At 34.1% G+C, this 18242-nt stretch overlaps 1 long non-coding RNA gene across 1 annotated transcript in view; it reads right to left on the reverse strand.

The window, feature by feature from the left end:
- Nucleotides 1–4679: 4679 nt before the first annotated feature.
- Nucleotides 4680–18242, reverse strand: part of LOC138691283 (uncharacterized) — a 666235-nt gene continuing 652672 nt past the window's right edge. Inside the window, exon 4 of the long non-coding RNA XR_011329794.1 lies at nt 4680–4754. This is a non-coding gene — a long non-coding RNA (uncharacterized lncRNA). The remainder of the gene's footprint in view (nt 4755–18242) is intronic.

Raw genomic sequence — 18242 nt, forward strand, 5'->3', positions numbered from 1 at the left:
GCTCTCTTGAGACAGATTTTGTCTCGCGTAATAGTTGAAGTCGACTACAGTTTGCAGCTCTGATTTGATTAGATGTGTCGTGCTTCTGTTTCGAACATCTGTTCAATTATTGTCTATGAGTGAATGCTGATATCTCTGACTCATACCTATTTTTCTTAATGTACTGTTAACAAAGACGCTAATACCCTCACATCAAAGTTGGGTAGGGCGTCTTTAAATAAAACTACAACAACAACATTGTTCATAAGACAAAAACATTCTCTTTGTACGTATGAGCATTACTACCTGGTGTGCTTAGAACAAAACTAGACAGTTCTTTTTAAATGTATAATATTAACATCGTTTGATTTTAAACCAGGTGAGCACTAAAACCCATTTCTGGCAACCGTTACGTTCTATAAAGATTACATTTTAATGCATCTCTTGAACAACAAAATTCATCATATAAACAATCATTCACGGCAAAATCAAATGTTTAGATTAAAAAATTTTTACATTATCCAAAAATAAGGGGAGAAAAACCTTGAAGAGAATAAAAATATGGGAATCGGGAGTCTTTTAAAAATTAGGAGCAAATAGGATCCGGATCCCAGAAAATACGGAAGGGTTGGTAACTCTATACACAATCGAACTTCACCCACCTGGCCTTATTTTTTTAATGTTCGTTTCAACATTTCCACATTCCCTCGGGACTACGTATAAAATCCTTACGCACGTCAGCAACGATTCATCACTCATTTTGGGAACATATTACACAAATAAAAAACAATTCGAGTTCATTTCCTTCCACATGCATTATAGATTATCCTTCCATTATTAACGGGGCGTGCTTTTAGGCCTTTCTTTGTAAACTAGTTCTGGTCTTTGATTCCCTTGTTTTCCTCATATTCAGAGTGATAACCAACTAGGTACATCACACACAACGCTACCCATCTGGCATCACGTCATAAATTACACACCGAAGAGACTAAACGAACCCTCTCCCCGCGCATTTCAATTTACAGCAAAATGAACCACCGCAAATATCGATTTCAAACGTTTCATTACATTGTGTTACTACACGCCTTACATTGCGCAAAACTAGGTTTTCACACAGCCTGGAGTTGGCTTTACTATCGATTATTTTTCCCCACTCTAACACGTGCAAAGTTCTAGGTGGGGAGGGGTTAGTGTTTTCGGCGTGCATAGTTTTAATAAACAATGCGAACTAACAGCTGTTATAATATCCAAATACGGCGGCGCACTCAAAACAAGGACGCCGAGCCCCTTCCCCACTTTCCTAGGGCGCCTGAGTATGATATGAAACACGTGCAGTGCCCCCATTCACGCATGCCTCTTCCTCTTTCCTATTTCCGGCCGTCACACTCAATGCGAAACATTTGGGAATTAAAGATTTAACTAAGACTTTTTTTAAATTTGAAACATGTACATACACCTCCCTTCAAGCATATGTACCTAACTAACAAAAACTTAATATTCGAACAAGTTAAATGCACTGAAAATGTAGAGCTATTAATAATAAATACAGAATTCGTACTTATAGGATACGTTTAGCGTGAAACATTCATGGTCTTTACTTTCGAGGTATCAGCTCAGATTTTCTGTTAATACGGTGACGTCATTAATTACAGTATTCCTTGGATAACTGAAATTATGATGTGTTTAAAACAAAGTAGTCTCCAAACCAGCCAGAAGTGATAAAACATAAAGGAGAAACGAATGTAACATCGTATTGAATTCATTTTAACGTGTAAAGCTTAACGAAATATTTAACATTTTAAAAATCAATAAAAAATTATTCATAAACAAATGGGGGATTAATAAATGCGGGGAGTATAAAGACAGAAATAGTTAATTTAACATAGTTTAATTCTAAAGTACTAAATTATAATATTAATTTCCGATTAAATACATATTATTGTTCATTAAAATTCAAACAGCTCATTCGCGTCATAAATAAATTAATTAATTAAGCCTATTAGTCCTACTATATAATACTGTATAGCCTACTGAATTTATTAACATAGTGTTATATTTACTCTGTAATTTGCCAATTAGGCCTATAGCTACATTTTACATTTTTGGCTATGGTATCTATACTTAACTCTTTTTAATTTATTTTTATTTGGTATTTTTCATTTATATCTATATCTGTGTCTTTTATTTAGGTAGTATCTATTTGTTTTTTTTTTTTAATTTTTAATTTGTAATTACACTTGTATCTTGCATTTGTTTCTGTTTTATCTCTTTTTTCATGTTATATGCAATTCTCTGTGTGTTTTTTTTAACAAATCTGTACTGCCTATTGTAATTGGGGCTTTGGCTTGTTATAGACATAAATAAATAAATAAATAAATAAATAAATAAATAAATAAATAAATAAATAAATAAGTTAGTAAATAAATAACTAAATAAATATTGGTGTGTGAATCGTTTCGACTATCAATTCAACTGATTCAATTGCATTACTGTATCGAAACTAGGTCCTATAGAATGTAGAAGTAATTAACAAGAAAGGACCGCTTTTTCATATACTAAAATGCAAATAGTGGTATATAAAGAAGAAATGAAAAGAAATATCACAGTTTTATTTAAAAACTCAGACACTGTACAATACCAACCAAGCTCACAATAACAATCACGAACAACGTAAACGTTTCACGCATTTCACCGGACTTGGATGAACCTTCTTTCACTTTTCGTTCATGATAAAGTAATACATAGGCCTATCCTATACATACTGCTTCTTACATGGCGAGAAAATTGAAAGAAGGATACAAATGCAAAATGTAAAAATGAATTCAGAAGTTTTATAAGAACATAACTTTCGTTCTGAAAACAGGGAATAAATTAAGTAAAAATTAAGTGAAATCTAATCAAGAAGGGGTGAAACTAAATTTCAGTGTTTTCTCAGCTTTATTTAAAATTATTGTGTAATTAAAAAATATAAGAATGGAATAAATTAACAATGGAGGAATAGAATTTTAGTAGTCCACAGCTGTGAAGTAACAGGATGTCTGATCCCGACTAGGAAACGAACGGGTCCAGCTTCAAATCATGGTTGGAACAAGTTATCTGGTTGAGGTTTTTTCCGGGGTTTTTCCTCACCTCATATGCTCGGTAGCTTTTCGGCGCTGGACCTTGGACTCATTTCGCTGGCGTTAACACTTTCATTTCAATCAGACGCTAGGTAAACATCTCAGTTGTTAAAGCGTCGTAAAATAAATCAATAAAAATTAATAAATTTAGGTAACAATAAATACATGAAAACAATATATTTACGCTAATGATCAAGCTAGTAAGGCTATATCAAATTCGGAATAAGAGCTCCAAAAACAAAATATCCTTAAACTGCACAGAAACACTATGGCACTGAACTGAACAACTGAGGAGGGAAGTCATCTACAAAATTCCGCGTCATTTACTAGAAGAAACATGCTTGTGCTTAAAGTGGCCTGTACATATGTTTGTGCAATATTTTGATAGTAACAGTTGCAGTGGTAGGTAAAACCTATCTATAAAAAGTTGAGTTGTACAACACAGTGCAAATGTCTATGGTAGCAACGAAGTCGTCTATCATGTCAATTCATTCAGAAGAGGCGTAGCTTGGACTTATTCCATTGCTAGTGAAGTACATAACAACTCTTAACATCTGGTAGGTTGGATCTATGGTCCGTCCCAAAAATCTGTGAAGTAGAAAGTCGAAACAAGAGCTCTGCGCAAGTGGTATGTGGGAGGGCTAGGGCCAATTATCGCTCTGGAGGGAGGTGTCGGTTGAACGAAGCTAGCAATCGCTTGCAGGGATTGGATAATTTCTATCTCAACTCTACTCTACCTTCTACCACGAGCATCTTACCCCTTAGCGGCCTCGACTGATGCTGCCCGCAATACACTCCGGCACAGATAAACTCCGCCCCCAAAAGTCTGAAGTTACTCCTCAGATTTCCGGGACGGACCAGATCTTCGTTTTGGGTTGAAAAAGGGGAGAGTAGGGTACCTAGTCGTTGAAGGTTTGCATTGACAAAGAGCACTTCAAAATATTTATTTAGTTAATGTAACTCGAAAACTTGTAAGAATGTTAGGATATTTAAATGCAAACACTTTCATATAAAGAATAATAATAATAATAATAATAATAATAATAATAATAATAATAATAATAATAATAAAAATAATAATAATAATAATAAATTTATTTATTTATTTATACCGGCAGAGTTTTAAGGCCATAGGGCCTTCTCTTACACTCTACCAGGTCCAAAGTATACAAGCAGTGAAAATTTAACAAAAACTTAAAGAACAGAATACTAACATATTACAAAAAAAATAATAGCATAACAAAATCGACACTAAACAACATGAAAATAATACCACAACAGAAAAAAGAAAGTAAAATATAGATCTAAAGATTGGAATATAATAAAAATAACTCGACACAAATAGTTAATAGGGAAAACGTAAGGAAGAATACAACAAATGGAATGTAATAAAAAAAATTGTGTATGATTGAGATATTCTATTTTACAGACAATGAAACTCGCTTTCATAAAATATCTGATTTATAAATAACATAACAGTATAGGGTAACTTACATAGAAAAGAGAATGTAAGACAAAACTGGAAGAAACGCTATTCCAAATGAATAGATGTAAAATCTCCAAACAAATTTTAAAATACACACCTATTGGAAAGAAATCAGTGGGAAGACCAAATAATCGGTGACACGAGACAGTAACAGGCCAATAGGTCTATACCTGAAAAAAAAAGAGAAAAAACATTATAATACACAATTTTGCACAAAATCTTGTGAGATCTTGCATCTGTATTATATTTAGTAACAGGTTATTTTACACTCCCTTAAAAATATAGAAAGGTAGTCTCATTATATATAGACATATTAATTTAAAACAAATACAGAGTCTTTCATAAGCAACTCATCACTCAGAAAATTGAAAATTTCTGATGATTTTACATAATATGTTTCACATCTATACCACCAGGAACTTTTCCTGATGCTACAGTCGATTTGGTCATGAGTGTACTCGCTAGAAGGCGCCATTTTTCCATGTAGTGACAAATAAAATCATATGAATTGAAAATTTAGGGTAATTGTCACGAAAATCACAAACAGAAACATAAACGGATTATACACATGTAGTTCTTCTTTATAATTTGGCAATTTTCATGATAATATACTTATTTTAATAACATGTCTATATATATAATTTGAACTGGTAATGGAAATTACGGGAAAACGGCTGAACGCATTTTAATGAATGACCCATCATTTTGAAGCTTGGAACTCAAAGTTTTTCGGAAAAATAGTAGTTTTCAGTGAAATGTCAATTTTTCAACATAATTTTCCTATTTTCCAAAATCCATCTGTCGTCAGTTTTGAGAACTAGCTAATTGCATTCACGGCCTACTTGATGCTCGCTTCGCTAAAAGCGGCCATGTTGCATTTCAGAATAAAATAAAACACACACTACAGTAAACAATATTACACGAAGGCCATGATATGCAAGAATGCTGACATATTTAGGGCTCAAATTAAATTGGTTATTAAAAACTTAACTTACTAAAAATAATTTACAGGTTCAATTCTGTGGTGTGTAATTTTCTGGGTACAGCTGTGTATTGGACATTAAAAACTACAAAACTTGAGGTGGTTTGATGACATTATTACCATTAGAAATAAAATATTATTCTGGTTAATGCCACGATGTGACTATTTTTCATTAATTATACATATTAATCCTATATTGGTGATATGAAAGTGAAACGTTTTGGGGTTATGTAAGGAATAACTTAAATTAGATTTTGATTTCTATATTTTACTGAGTGGCGGCTATACAGTACTTATATATAGTATATGTTACTGAAAGCTATAAAACTTACGTAAGATAATAATATTATTAAAAATCAAATATTTTTATAGTTATTAATCAAGTGGGGTTGGGTCTTTTTCATATATTTAATGGCGGTGTGGTGTAGATATTTATATGCGTGGTTCTCTTCAGTATTGGCTCGAGAGAGAGTACCGGTATCTTTCATTATTATGGAAGCAAATAACTTTCAAAATGTCTGTTATTCTTCATTGAAAATAAATCTGAAAAATGTTTATTTGAACGTCTAATGAACTTAGTTTGCAGCAGTTGCTGCACAAGCCACTAGTATTTATATATTTGTTCAGTTGGGAAAACATTAAAATCGGAACAAATCAAATTTGTTGGGTAAGCAATTGACTTCTTTATATTAATTTTTATTACCCTCTTTTGGAAGTAATAGCAGTGGAGAAAGTATAGATTTTCTTGTTGCTGACTATTTGATTATATCATACTGGTTGAAAAATTAAACCAAACTTAGAAAAACTAATCGCAGAATATTCGTAGGTACGTAAGAGCGAAGAATAACAAAGTTATAAATTATTTTCCGAAGCCTATTACATAAAGAAAAAACATGTTCATTCCACCTTAAATGCTGGTAAATAATAGCCTAATTCCTGAGCACTTCACTTGCGTAGATTCTTTCAATATAAGATATTTACTTGCTTACGGCTTTAAAGGAACCCGGATGTTCACTGTCGCCGTCACATAAGCCCGCCATCGGTCCCTATCCTGAGCAAGAATAATCCAGTATCTACCATCATATCCCACCTTCCTCAAACCCATTTTAATATTATCCTCCCATCTACGCCTCGGCCTCCCCAAAGGTATTTTTCCCTTCGACTTCCCAACTAACACTCTATATGCATTTCTAGATTCGTCCTTACGTGCTACATGCCCTGCCCATCTCAAAAAACGTCTGGATTTAATGTTCCTAATTATGTCCGGTGAAAAATACAATTCGTGCAGTTCTGTGTTGTGTAACTTTCTCCATTCCCCTGTAACTTCATCCCTCTTAACAAATATTTTTCTGGCTGCGAAACCAGGTGGCCCGGGTTCGAATCCCGGGCGGGGCACGTTACCTGGTTGAGGTTTTTTCCGGGGTTTCCCTCAACCCAATACGAGCAAATGCTGGGTAACTTTCGGTGCTGGACTCCGGACTCATTTCACCGGCATTGTCACCTTCATATCATTCAGACGCTAAATAACCTAGATGTTGATACAGCGTCGTAAAATAACACAATAAAATTAAAAAAAAAAAAAAAAAAACAAATATTTTCCTAAACATCTTATTCTCAAACATTCTTAACCTTTGTTTCTCTCACAAAGTGAGAGTCCAAGTTTCACAATCATACGGAAGAACCGGTAATATAATAATTGTTTTATAAATTCTAATTTTCAACTTTTTTGATAGCAGACTGGATGACAAAAGCTTCTCAACCGAATAATAACAGGCATTTCCCATATTTATTCTCTAGGACATTTGCTATCATCATTAATTGAACAACCAGCATTATGAATAAAATTATTATGTATATTTGATTTATCACAAGATTTTAATTGTTGTAAACCATTGATATTTAAGGTAAATGGAATCAAAGTAGTATTGGAAACATTTAATGAAAGAAAATCACTATTATAGTAATTTTTAATAACAGCAGCATTTATACAAACATTGGCATTTTCAGTTAGTCCAGGTTGAACCAATAAAAATTACAAATGTGTCATCACTTCATCAGTATGTGAGTATAGAGTGTCACTAAATTTTTCTAAATCCACTTATAACAAGTAATTTATATAACTTATTATATAAAAAATTAAAATGACCCTATAACAGTACCTTGTGGCACGCTTTAATTTATAAGAAAAACAGAGTATGTAAGAGTGTAAATTGGGAAATATATAAATACTTCTTCTGTCTTGGCCTTCTACTAATATGGGTTTCCTATAATAAATAAGGCTATTATGACTTGAAATATATGATATCCGAAGAATTATCCATGTTCACAGCGAATTTTTTTCTTCAATAAAACATATTTTCTGTATAGACTTATTGCGATAGACTATAAATTCTGCCATGTCGCATGACTGCCTGCTAGCACGGTGTGCTTGTTCAGGTGCAAGAGAAACTGCACATGTCGATGATAAGCGCAGCTTATCCAACATCAAGGTTTTATTACCGCCACATCTACGAGTACACAAACGAGTCATGTGCAACTACATACTACAAAAACGAGTGTCACAAAGTTGACACACACTGTCTCATTATACGTTTTACAAGTTTCGAAACAATTCAGTTCCTTTATCACGTTCAGAATATTACTTCTTCTTCTTCTTCTTCTTCTTCTTCTTCTTCTTCTTCTTCTTCTTCTTCTTCTTCTTCTTCTTCTTCTCCGTCTTCTTCCATTTGGTCGTTCGGTCTGTTCCGACCTTAGCACATCTCTTTCTACGTTTGCCTATGTCACGTCTTCCATTTTGTTTATACTATAAAATTTCTTTACGAAATATTTTTAATTTCATTATGTTTCGATATTTTATCCATTTATGTCTATAGGCTCCGTGCGTTGCAGGGACAAATGCACCGCCGCGCTCTGAGTGGCGAAAATTGTAAGTTCTTGCGTGTTACCGCGCTAGCATCAGCCGTCATCTCACCGCGTATTGTCATGCCAGATTTAAGATTAAGATTAAAGATTTATTTATTTAACCTGGTAGAGATAAGGTCGTCAGGCCTTCTCTGCCCCTCTACCAGGGGTTACAACTATAACATGAACAATAAGATTACAATTAATATTAAATTTACAATTACAATTACAATAAAAATTAAAGTACGACAAGAATACCTGATTAATGAAAGCTAGACATTTTATCATAGAAGTTAAGAACAAAGAATATTTTTGTATTTACTAAATTACAAATTAAACCTACAATAACAAAATTCTATAGTGATGAAATTACCGGATATTGAGATATTTTGTGGTAGATTAAAAGAACTATTTACAAGAAACCATGTCTGAACGAGTCTCAATTACTGACCAAGTGCCTAGTAAGTTTGCGTTTGAATTGAATTTTATTTCGACAGTCCCTGATGCTAGCAGGTAACGAATTCCAGAGTCTTGGCAGGGCTATTGTGAAAGAGGATGAGTATGAGGAGGTGCGATGGGATGGTATTGTTAGATTTAATAATAACAGTGGTATTTCAAGGTATTTTATATGACAGTAATCGGCCAAATTCTTCTAATAAAGGTCGTTTACTTGCATAAAGTAGTCATGTATTGAATTTACAAGAAAAACAGTTATACGGAAACAATGTCAGCACACAACCATGTACGAGTATATCAACTTTCCACACATTATTATGCTAAACCTAAGTTTGCTAGTAAACTGTCTGGGCCTGACTCCCCATATGAAGAAAGAGGATTTTGTGGTTATAGTTAAATTTCTAATGAATTACAATTAAATCTTATAACACATTTTTATAGCTTCCTCCCCACTAGATATAATTACCAACATAGCACTCGAGAAGTCACATTCTCTGTCTAATTTTTGTATTCATTTTAACTTCTTTTGTGCAATCAGCAGACATTTCTCGCTTGCTGTCGCTATTTTATTTATACAGAAGCCTATATGTACCGCAGTAGTCGGTTTCATAGGCATCCAGAATTCCGATTCATACAACAGAAAGGGTACATCCTGCATTCTCCAATCTTCCCTATTTCTCGCATACGATCCATAATTATACCTAAATGTTGTCTATCATCTGATATCTTCTTCAGCCCGAACTTCCTCCCGTTCGTCATTCATTCCAGTGCATTCTTCAGTAGGCAAACGTTAACTTTACCGTCGACCCACTTCATTTATGGGTCAACTCAATAAAGTTAATATCTCTGACGTGTCGGTAAAAACTTATTTCTATATGAAGAATTCGGAAGCGTTAGTACTGTAAAAATTACAGTAGCTTTGTGGTTTCAAAACTTTTTCAAGGTGCGATCCACTTTTGAGTAAGACATTTGTTTACGACCACCCACTCCAATGTCATTTAATTCCATTCAAAAAACAAAAATCTCAGTAAAATCGAAAACGACAATTTTACTTTTTTTAATTTATTTTCTCTTAACAAATGGTTAAAACAAACCTTACAATTACAAAATCAATATACAATAAAAAACACGAGACTTATAATAGATAATCTAGTCAAACTGAATATTAACCCAAATTCAGAACTGATGTCCCTTGACATAGAAAACTTATATACAAATATCATACTTCAAGAAACTATAAATATTATCGAAGCAAAATTAATTAACCTTCAAATACCATTGAATAAATTCCAACAAAAATTAAATCTAATAAATACTGTTACTTCACAAAATTACTTCACTTCGATCAAAAATTATATAAACAGAATGTTGGCCTAGCACTGGGTAATCCATTATCTGGAATTCAAACCGATATCTTCCTACAAAACATAGAAGATAATACTATCAGTGACATCCTAAATAACCATAACATAAAAGACTTTCATTGATATGTAGATGACACACTTATAATTTATGAAAATAAATCAATAGATAATACAATTGTACACTTGCTTAATAAATTACACGAAAGGCTGAAATTTACAGTAGAGAGTGAAAAAAATTATTCAATAGCTTTGTTAGATATAAAGTGACAATTTTTTTTTAAATATATATTATGCTACAAGATCTTTTTTTTTTTTAATTATTATTTACGTTGTATTACAAATATCATAACTAATACATTTTTGGTCAGTTGTATCATAATTTGTAAATTAACTGTATCCTCTGTTATTTTTTAAAATTTTATTTTTTATTATTATTATTATTTATTTATTTTTTTAATCTTAAACGACCCTTTTTGTGAAAAATAAACTCACATATACTTCTATTTTGATAAAATTATAGTGTAATGGTAAACAAATACTCTTTTTTTTAACCTATTAAGTACAGCCTCTCTTTGAGAATGTAGTCATCTCATCAGTTTCAAAAATACCAGTTATTACTCAAAACCAGTGGATACCACCCAATTTCTAATGTACCGATAAATGCAAAACGAGAAATTGGAATATGCAAAACTATTTTCCATTTATCTTTGCCTTCTTACACTGGCCTTCCTTGCTGATATATTTTTCGAACACTTAAACCACTCTGAACAGTGGTTTGCAAGGCCAAGATGTTGACATAATAACAGCCAGAGATATAATCGAGTGATTTATAAGGACGCTTGGATTTTGGTCATCACTTCACAAAAAGAAATTTTATTCATTCCAGTGTATTAAAGAACTCATACGAAATTTGTGTAGGCTATAAGAAATACTGGTCTCGCGCTGTGGCCTTAGGCATGCTGCCTAGGACTCGCGTTACGGAATGCGCGCTGGTTCGAGTCCTCATGGAGGAAGAAATTTTCTCATGAAATTTCGGCCAGTAAATGTGACTGGTGCCCACCCAGCATTGTGATGCACTTGGAGAGTTACGATAGGTGGCGAAAATCCGGTTTCGCAAACCAGCTATAACGCCTGGGATGATCATCGTGTTAACCACACAATACCTCCATTCTGGTTGGATGATCGCCCACCTCTGCTTCGGCATGTGGACATGAGGCCAGCAGCCGGCTGGTCGGTCTTGGCCCTTCATGGGCTGTAGCGCCATGGATTTACTTTTACTTTACATTTTACAACAAATACTGAGTTTCTTTTTGCGTGCACACAGTTAAGTTTGCCAGTTGCAAATAAAAGTTTTTTATATAATAATACGAAATAAATACAACAGTCATAGATGGATACTGAATTTGTTTTTAGACAATTGAAGGGTACACGGGAAAAACGAACAATGTCACATTTCCATTAAGGTTGAGATATTGATCTATTTCAGTATATTACTGCTAAATATATTGGTGTTTCTACTTGAAATGAAGGAAATGATGAATGTATCCGTGGTTTTAATTCTCCTTTACCACTTTTGGTAAAAACAACCCTAAAGTTTGTAGTAATACAGTGAATTAGATAATGACATCACCCTTAACAGCATTGTGATATTGTTCGTTTTTCCCGTGTACCCTTCAATTGCACTTAATTAGCTGAAATTCAGTATTAAGGAAAGACTCACTGAAATATGTACCTACTGATGGAATAGTCAAAGTATACTTTTTTCTTTTTCGATGAGCTTTAACCAGTTTTGGATCAAAAGAATGTAAGAATACCTCGAGATTAAAAGAAGTTTTTGAATTTTTTATAGCATTTGCAAACTCGTATTCATGCAAATTAAGTTTCACGCCATAATTGTCATCGTAATAGAAGCGAAAAGTCCTTAAAATTGAAAACGCTACCAGTGTGTGTGTGTGTGTGTGTGTGTGTGTGTGTGTGTGTGTGTGTGTGTATTGAATACTATAGTCCCATCGCTTTAATTTCCGGTAGCCAATCCCGTTGGAGGTCGGCTACATTTAAACGTGTGCATCTTGTGATTCGCTCATGAAGATGTTATTCATTTCTTAAAGCTCGATAAACACTTAATATAATAGCCCGCCATTTTGGCTCTTTCGTTGGCGTTCACAGAAAGCACACCAAGACGTTATTTGCCGCTCAATTATTTGCTGAATTACAGTGCGTTTGATTTATTATCATGGGAGCTACGACATGACAATGTTTAACGGTGTGGCAAATAGATTCCTCGTATGGTAGCTCGGCAACGAAAGAACAAAAATGGCGAACGATACTACCTACCTAGACTTTATAGAGCTTCACTTTCTATACTGTTTTCGCTGTAAGAAAAATCCTAATGTAAACATAAGCACGTTGCTGTCATACTCGTGATTGGTTCCCAGTCGAAACACTCACATGACGCAGGAAAATATAGTTCGTATTTGGAAACCACAATCTTGTATTATTTGAAAATAAAAAGTTGAATTCTAGTTGTTAAATACGATGAAACATTTAACTTCACTCATGTGTAAAACGCTATGTAAAAGAAAAGCTACTTTTATATTTTTTTATGTACTATGAACGCGGATGAATACCAACAGTAATACCGAGGTAGTCTGTTCTTGTAGCAAGCTGGCGTCACTTGAGCTTGTAGTTGTTCACATAAGCTAATATTGAAGTATGGCTTCTGTATCCTCAACTGTCCATTGTGAAGACATAAGACTTAAAAATAATTTAATTGTAGTAATTATAAAGTAAATGTTTCCTAAACAAATGAATGAATAGTAGTGAGGTTAGGCCTACTTGACGATTAACGGGAAATGTTTAACATGAAACAGAATGTACAACAGTAGGTGGGAACACGTACTGAGAATCTATGGCGCCAAACAGTGGCCAATGAAGCCTCACTTCAGTCACGTGCTATTGTTTACATTAGGATTTTTCTTACAGCGAAAAGATTATAAGACGTAAGCAAAGAGGAGGAGTCACGCCGGGAATAACAGTGTCGCGACTATATATACTTTGAGAAGCTACCATCTTAAAAACAGGCATAATTATCGCATTAATTATTTTTTACACAGCTTCTGAAAGTCTTTTTATTTTCATGTTCAACATTTTTTACGTTTCTAAGTACAAAATAAATGTGCTATTAATAAGGTGTTTTTTTGTTTTGTTTGTTTTTTTTTTTTTTTTTTTTGTAAAACATGTCGCGGGCCCCCCTCCCTGTTCTTCATAGGACCCCCCAGAGGGTCGCGACCTACACTTTGGGAACCACTGTAATAGCCTCTCCATGTGTCTTATTCCCTTTCCTAGAACATGTAGTCCATAAATTTGACTCAGTTTAATGATTTGTACAAGTCGTTTGGAATGACGTGATGCTTCAAAGTTTGACACGCCGTAGCAAAACAATTAGGGTCGCTGATGGGGGTGAAAATTTGTCAGTCTTCCTTCAGTTCGCTTAATGAGTGTGACGGATATTGGAATGTTTATGCGAAAAGGAAATAAGTCTGAGGTAAGCAATAAAACGGAAGTATTTTACAGTATAGCTGTTAACAATACTGCAGAATAAAATTAGCATGAGTTATGCCTTCTCATGTACAAAGCATCATAACGGTGCTGAATGCCGCCCAATTTATGCATGGAAACACACGTGCCGTGTTAGCAGGAGCCAATATGTGTTACAAAAGTACCGGATTCATTACTTTTTCTGGTCTCTACATTTCATTTGAGATTCATCTGATTTTGTTATATTTTGTGTGTGTTCGTTCGTATCGCCTTCTTCAAACTTACTGAAAGCAATATAATCCCTAACAGAACACAATTCTAACGCACAAAGGCCCACTAGCAGACATAATGCTATCAAAAAACCCTGGTTACAGCACTGTGCTCAAAGTAAAGAATGTTCTGTACCAAGAAAATATGGTTTGCTTGAACCTGGAACTTACAAATTCACAATATGTGCACTAAAATTTTGTTCAGTAACCTCATGTGATGTCCAACAATCATTTTCAGCATTAAAAATACATAGGTTGGATAAAAAGTAATGGCAACATTGCTGTCACGTGACGATGGTGCGTTCGAGAGTTGCCAGCTGTGTGGACATGAAAAAGGACTGTTAGATAGTGCAGCCAGCGGCGACAGTACTCTGTCAATCTACTGCAGTGTGTAGAACGTTGACTTTCATAGGAATAGTGCGAATTCCCTAAGACCACGTTTACAAAACTAGAGCAAAGTTCCTGGATCAAAATTGAAGTGACACGAGATCGTAGTGCACAAGAATGTTTTCAGAGACTGCGTGAAGCATGCGCCGATGCAGCGTTGCCCAGTGGCACGATGGGTTAAAGCGTACCGGGAAGGCAGGGATGCCGTTCAGAACAACCTCCGTACAGGACGACTCCGCGTGGAGGACAACACAGTTCAACTCCTTTCTTCCCTGTTGGATCCACCGTACTCACCCGATATGATCCATGCGATTACGATCTTTTCACCAAAATGAAAGAACCACTGCGAGGGACCCGGTACAATACCAGAGATGAACTTATCCGTGCTTTAGGGCGGTCAATACGGAACATCAACAAAGATGACGCGCTGATGGTGTACGACGCCTTCCAAACATTTGGCAAATGGTAATAAATAAGGGGGGCGATTATATAGAAGGTACGTAAATGTTGTACCTCTCTGAATAAAGCCATATCAGAAATATCGAACTGTTGCCATTACTTTTTATCCAACCTTAGTAATATTTTTAGTCACTCGTAATGAGTGCACCTCTGTACATAGTGCATTGGACATTGTGTCACATATTCTGTAATACAGTACATAAGGGTAGGCCACCAAAGGGAAAACTGAGAGATACAACTTAAACTGAGGGGATTCGATCTGCATCGGAACTGGAATCCGGTTATAATAATAATAATAATAATAATAATAATAATTATTATTATTATTATTATTATTATTATTATTATTATAGAGAAACTGATTGAATATTATGTGCTAGTGTAGTAATGAAGTGAACTATTAAACCCCAAGAACTGAAATCAGCCTTCAACCATCGTCATGAAGAGAAAGATGTCATAAATAAATGTAATGAAGCCAGCTATCTAGTGGCGAACGAAATAGCTCGTTCTCTTAAGCCGTCCAACGAAGGAGAGTTTTATAAAAGCGTAATGATCAAGGTGGCTGAAATAATTTGTCCAATGAAACTTGTTAATTAATGTTGAAAAACTGCGCATTTCTCGACTAAATATCCAGAAGAGAATTCAGGAAATTTCTGATTGTATTCATTGAGGAATATTTAAAAAAAAAAAAAAAAAAAGCAAGAATATTTGTATATCTTTTTTATTGGTTCTTGATGACAGTAGTGACATTACTGATACAGCAAAGCTTGATATTTTTATTCGCGGGGTTGATGAAGAAATCAATGTTAGTGCACGAACCACCACTGATTGTAGTTTTCATGCCATGTACCTCTCCCCTATCTCCTTACTTCTAAACTATCTCTCGCGTGTAATTACTGCCGTTCGAGTTTTGGTCACCACTGGTGTAGACAATGGTTAAAATAAAAATTCCAACTTCTCTCAAATTTAAAACTTTTATGAAATATTATAGGGGAGACTGTTGTAACTTGAACATAGTGTACCTTTGAACATTTTTTTTTTTTTGGTGCTACCTAGAGGACTCAAACTGAAGTCGATTGTAGAGAAAGCCGCTAAGTAGCTCTGGTCGTAGTTTCAGTTTGATTTACTGCAAAGTGTGAGTTTCGTGGACAAAGAAGCTTTTTTTAGTACCAAAAGTAAACATTTCGTTCATTGGTATATTTTTTCTAACACAAAACCAGAATCTATTTGTTACTATCTTTCAAGTACAGTGTGTTCCCTGTCATCTCTTCAGTAATAACTTATTTTAATTTCCATGACTTATTCGAATCTCTAGTTTTGGAAGCCATATTTGTGTAAACGTGCACCCTCTTGTACCTTTGAACACAAAACATCTTGTACCATGGAGCATGTTCCAAAGTACACGATACTATCGGTTTTTGTTTTTCTTTTATTTTAAGATTATGTTACGAAGTAAGTCTGGAGTTAAGAGGCCTCCAATTGATCCGGATGCCTTGAAGAAAGCTGTTGAAGCAGTTATTGCTCCTCCAGGAAATGAAATCTTAATCAGAGAAGCCTGCTCTGGTTTATGATGGCAAATACATTTTAAATATGATTGTCAGTTTTTACAGCTATATTTCCACCTATATTCTATGTGTTACAACTCACAAGAGGGTATGTTCCAAGGTACATGAACCTGTTGTACCTTTGAACACATTTCATATTGAAGGTATACCGATAAGCTATCACAATTTGACTATAATTATGTATGTGTGTTCCGCCTTTGCTTATGATACAATTAAATAGAGAAACTAATAAATCATATTTTCATTAACGTTTTCGGTACTTATGTACCATCTTCAGATGTATGTATATAATGCTAATTGTTAACCAAGCCTCTAGGTGCATGTGTCGTAAACTTAAATAATCAGTGTTTTTGTGCGTACTGTACTATATCGATGAAATGTTGCCATGATTGAATAAATAATTACCTAGCTCTTATATACTATTTGTTGGTACAACATACTATCAAAATTAAAAATTAAAAATTAAATGTTTCAGTCAATGTTTAAAACACTATTTAAAACACTATTTAAAACTGTTTAAAAACACATAGTTTTTGCATCACTTTAAATATATGAAGTTAGTGATCACTTGTTGCGCTAAAAAACAAGATCACCACAACTGCCTCATTCAACTTCACATCGGCAAACACCGCACAACAAGTGATCACTAACTTCATATATTTAAAGTGATGCAAAAACTATGTGTTTTTAAACAGTTTTAAATAGTGTTTTAAATAGTGTTTTAAACATTGACTGAAACATTTAATTTTTAATTTTTAATTTTGATAGTATGTTGTACCAACAAATAGTATATAAGAGCTAGGTAATTATTTATTCAATCATGGCAACATTTCATCGATATAGTACAGTACGCACAAAAACACTGATTATTTAAGTTTACGACACATGCACCTAGAGGCTTGGTTAACAATTAGCATTATATACATGCATCTGAAGATGGTACATAAGTACCGAAAACGTTAATGAAAATATGATTTATTAGTTTCTGTATTTAATTGTATCATAAGCAAAGGCGGAACACACATACATAATTATAGTCAAATTTGAACACATTACATCTCCCTTCATTTTATTTTTTCCATCCTTAATAGATCTGCAAAACAGGTAAATACACACAGGAAGTTGTAAAGGAATGTTCAATGATTATTTCAAGCATTTTTTCATTTAAGAAATTTAATTTGTCAAAATTAAAATAAATAAAACGTGAAAAGTGTTTAAAGGTACAACAGTCTCCCCTACTCCTCGTGGGATGACTCAACATGGAGTAACTATTTATCAACAACATACTTTTCCCCATTGTAACCACTTTCGTTTTTGTTTATAACGAAGTTCATAAGGCTAACTATACCCACCCCTTTCTACTTCAGTGTTCAGGACCTTCCTTCCTTACTTTTCACAAAAATTTTATTATTATATTTTTTTACAATAATGGAAATGTCATACAGTCCTACAACACAGAGACTCAAATTATGTTTACTTCAGAACAAAAATAAATTGAAGTTCTAATATGTACTATGGTGCTTGGAGGTTTCAGTCCTTCAGAAAGTATAGCAGACTGCAACAGACTGCTGGATTCCTCGGTCCACCCCAGTAACAGGTAGTGACCCGCGCTCACGTTTCCAGATGTTAAAATGACAGCTTCCAGCACCGCATTGTACAGCAATTCCCTGATCTTGTTATGTCTGTGTTGTCTGATATTTCGGGTTTCTGGCGACGCAGTAAAGGAGCATCATGGATG

Source organism: Periplaneta americana, chromosome 16 (assembly GCF_040183065.1).
Source record: "Periplaneta americana isolate PAMFEO1 chromosome 16, P.americana_PAMFEO1_priV1, whole genome shotgun sequence".
Classification (NCBI taxonomy): domain Eukaryota; kingdom Metazoa; phylum Arthropoda; class Insecta; order Blattodea; family Blattidae; genus Periplaneta; species Periplaneta americana.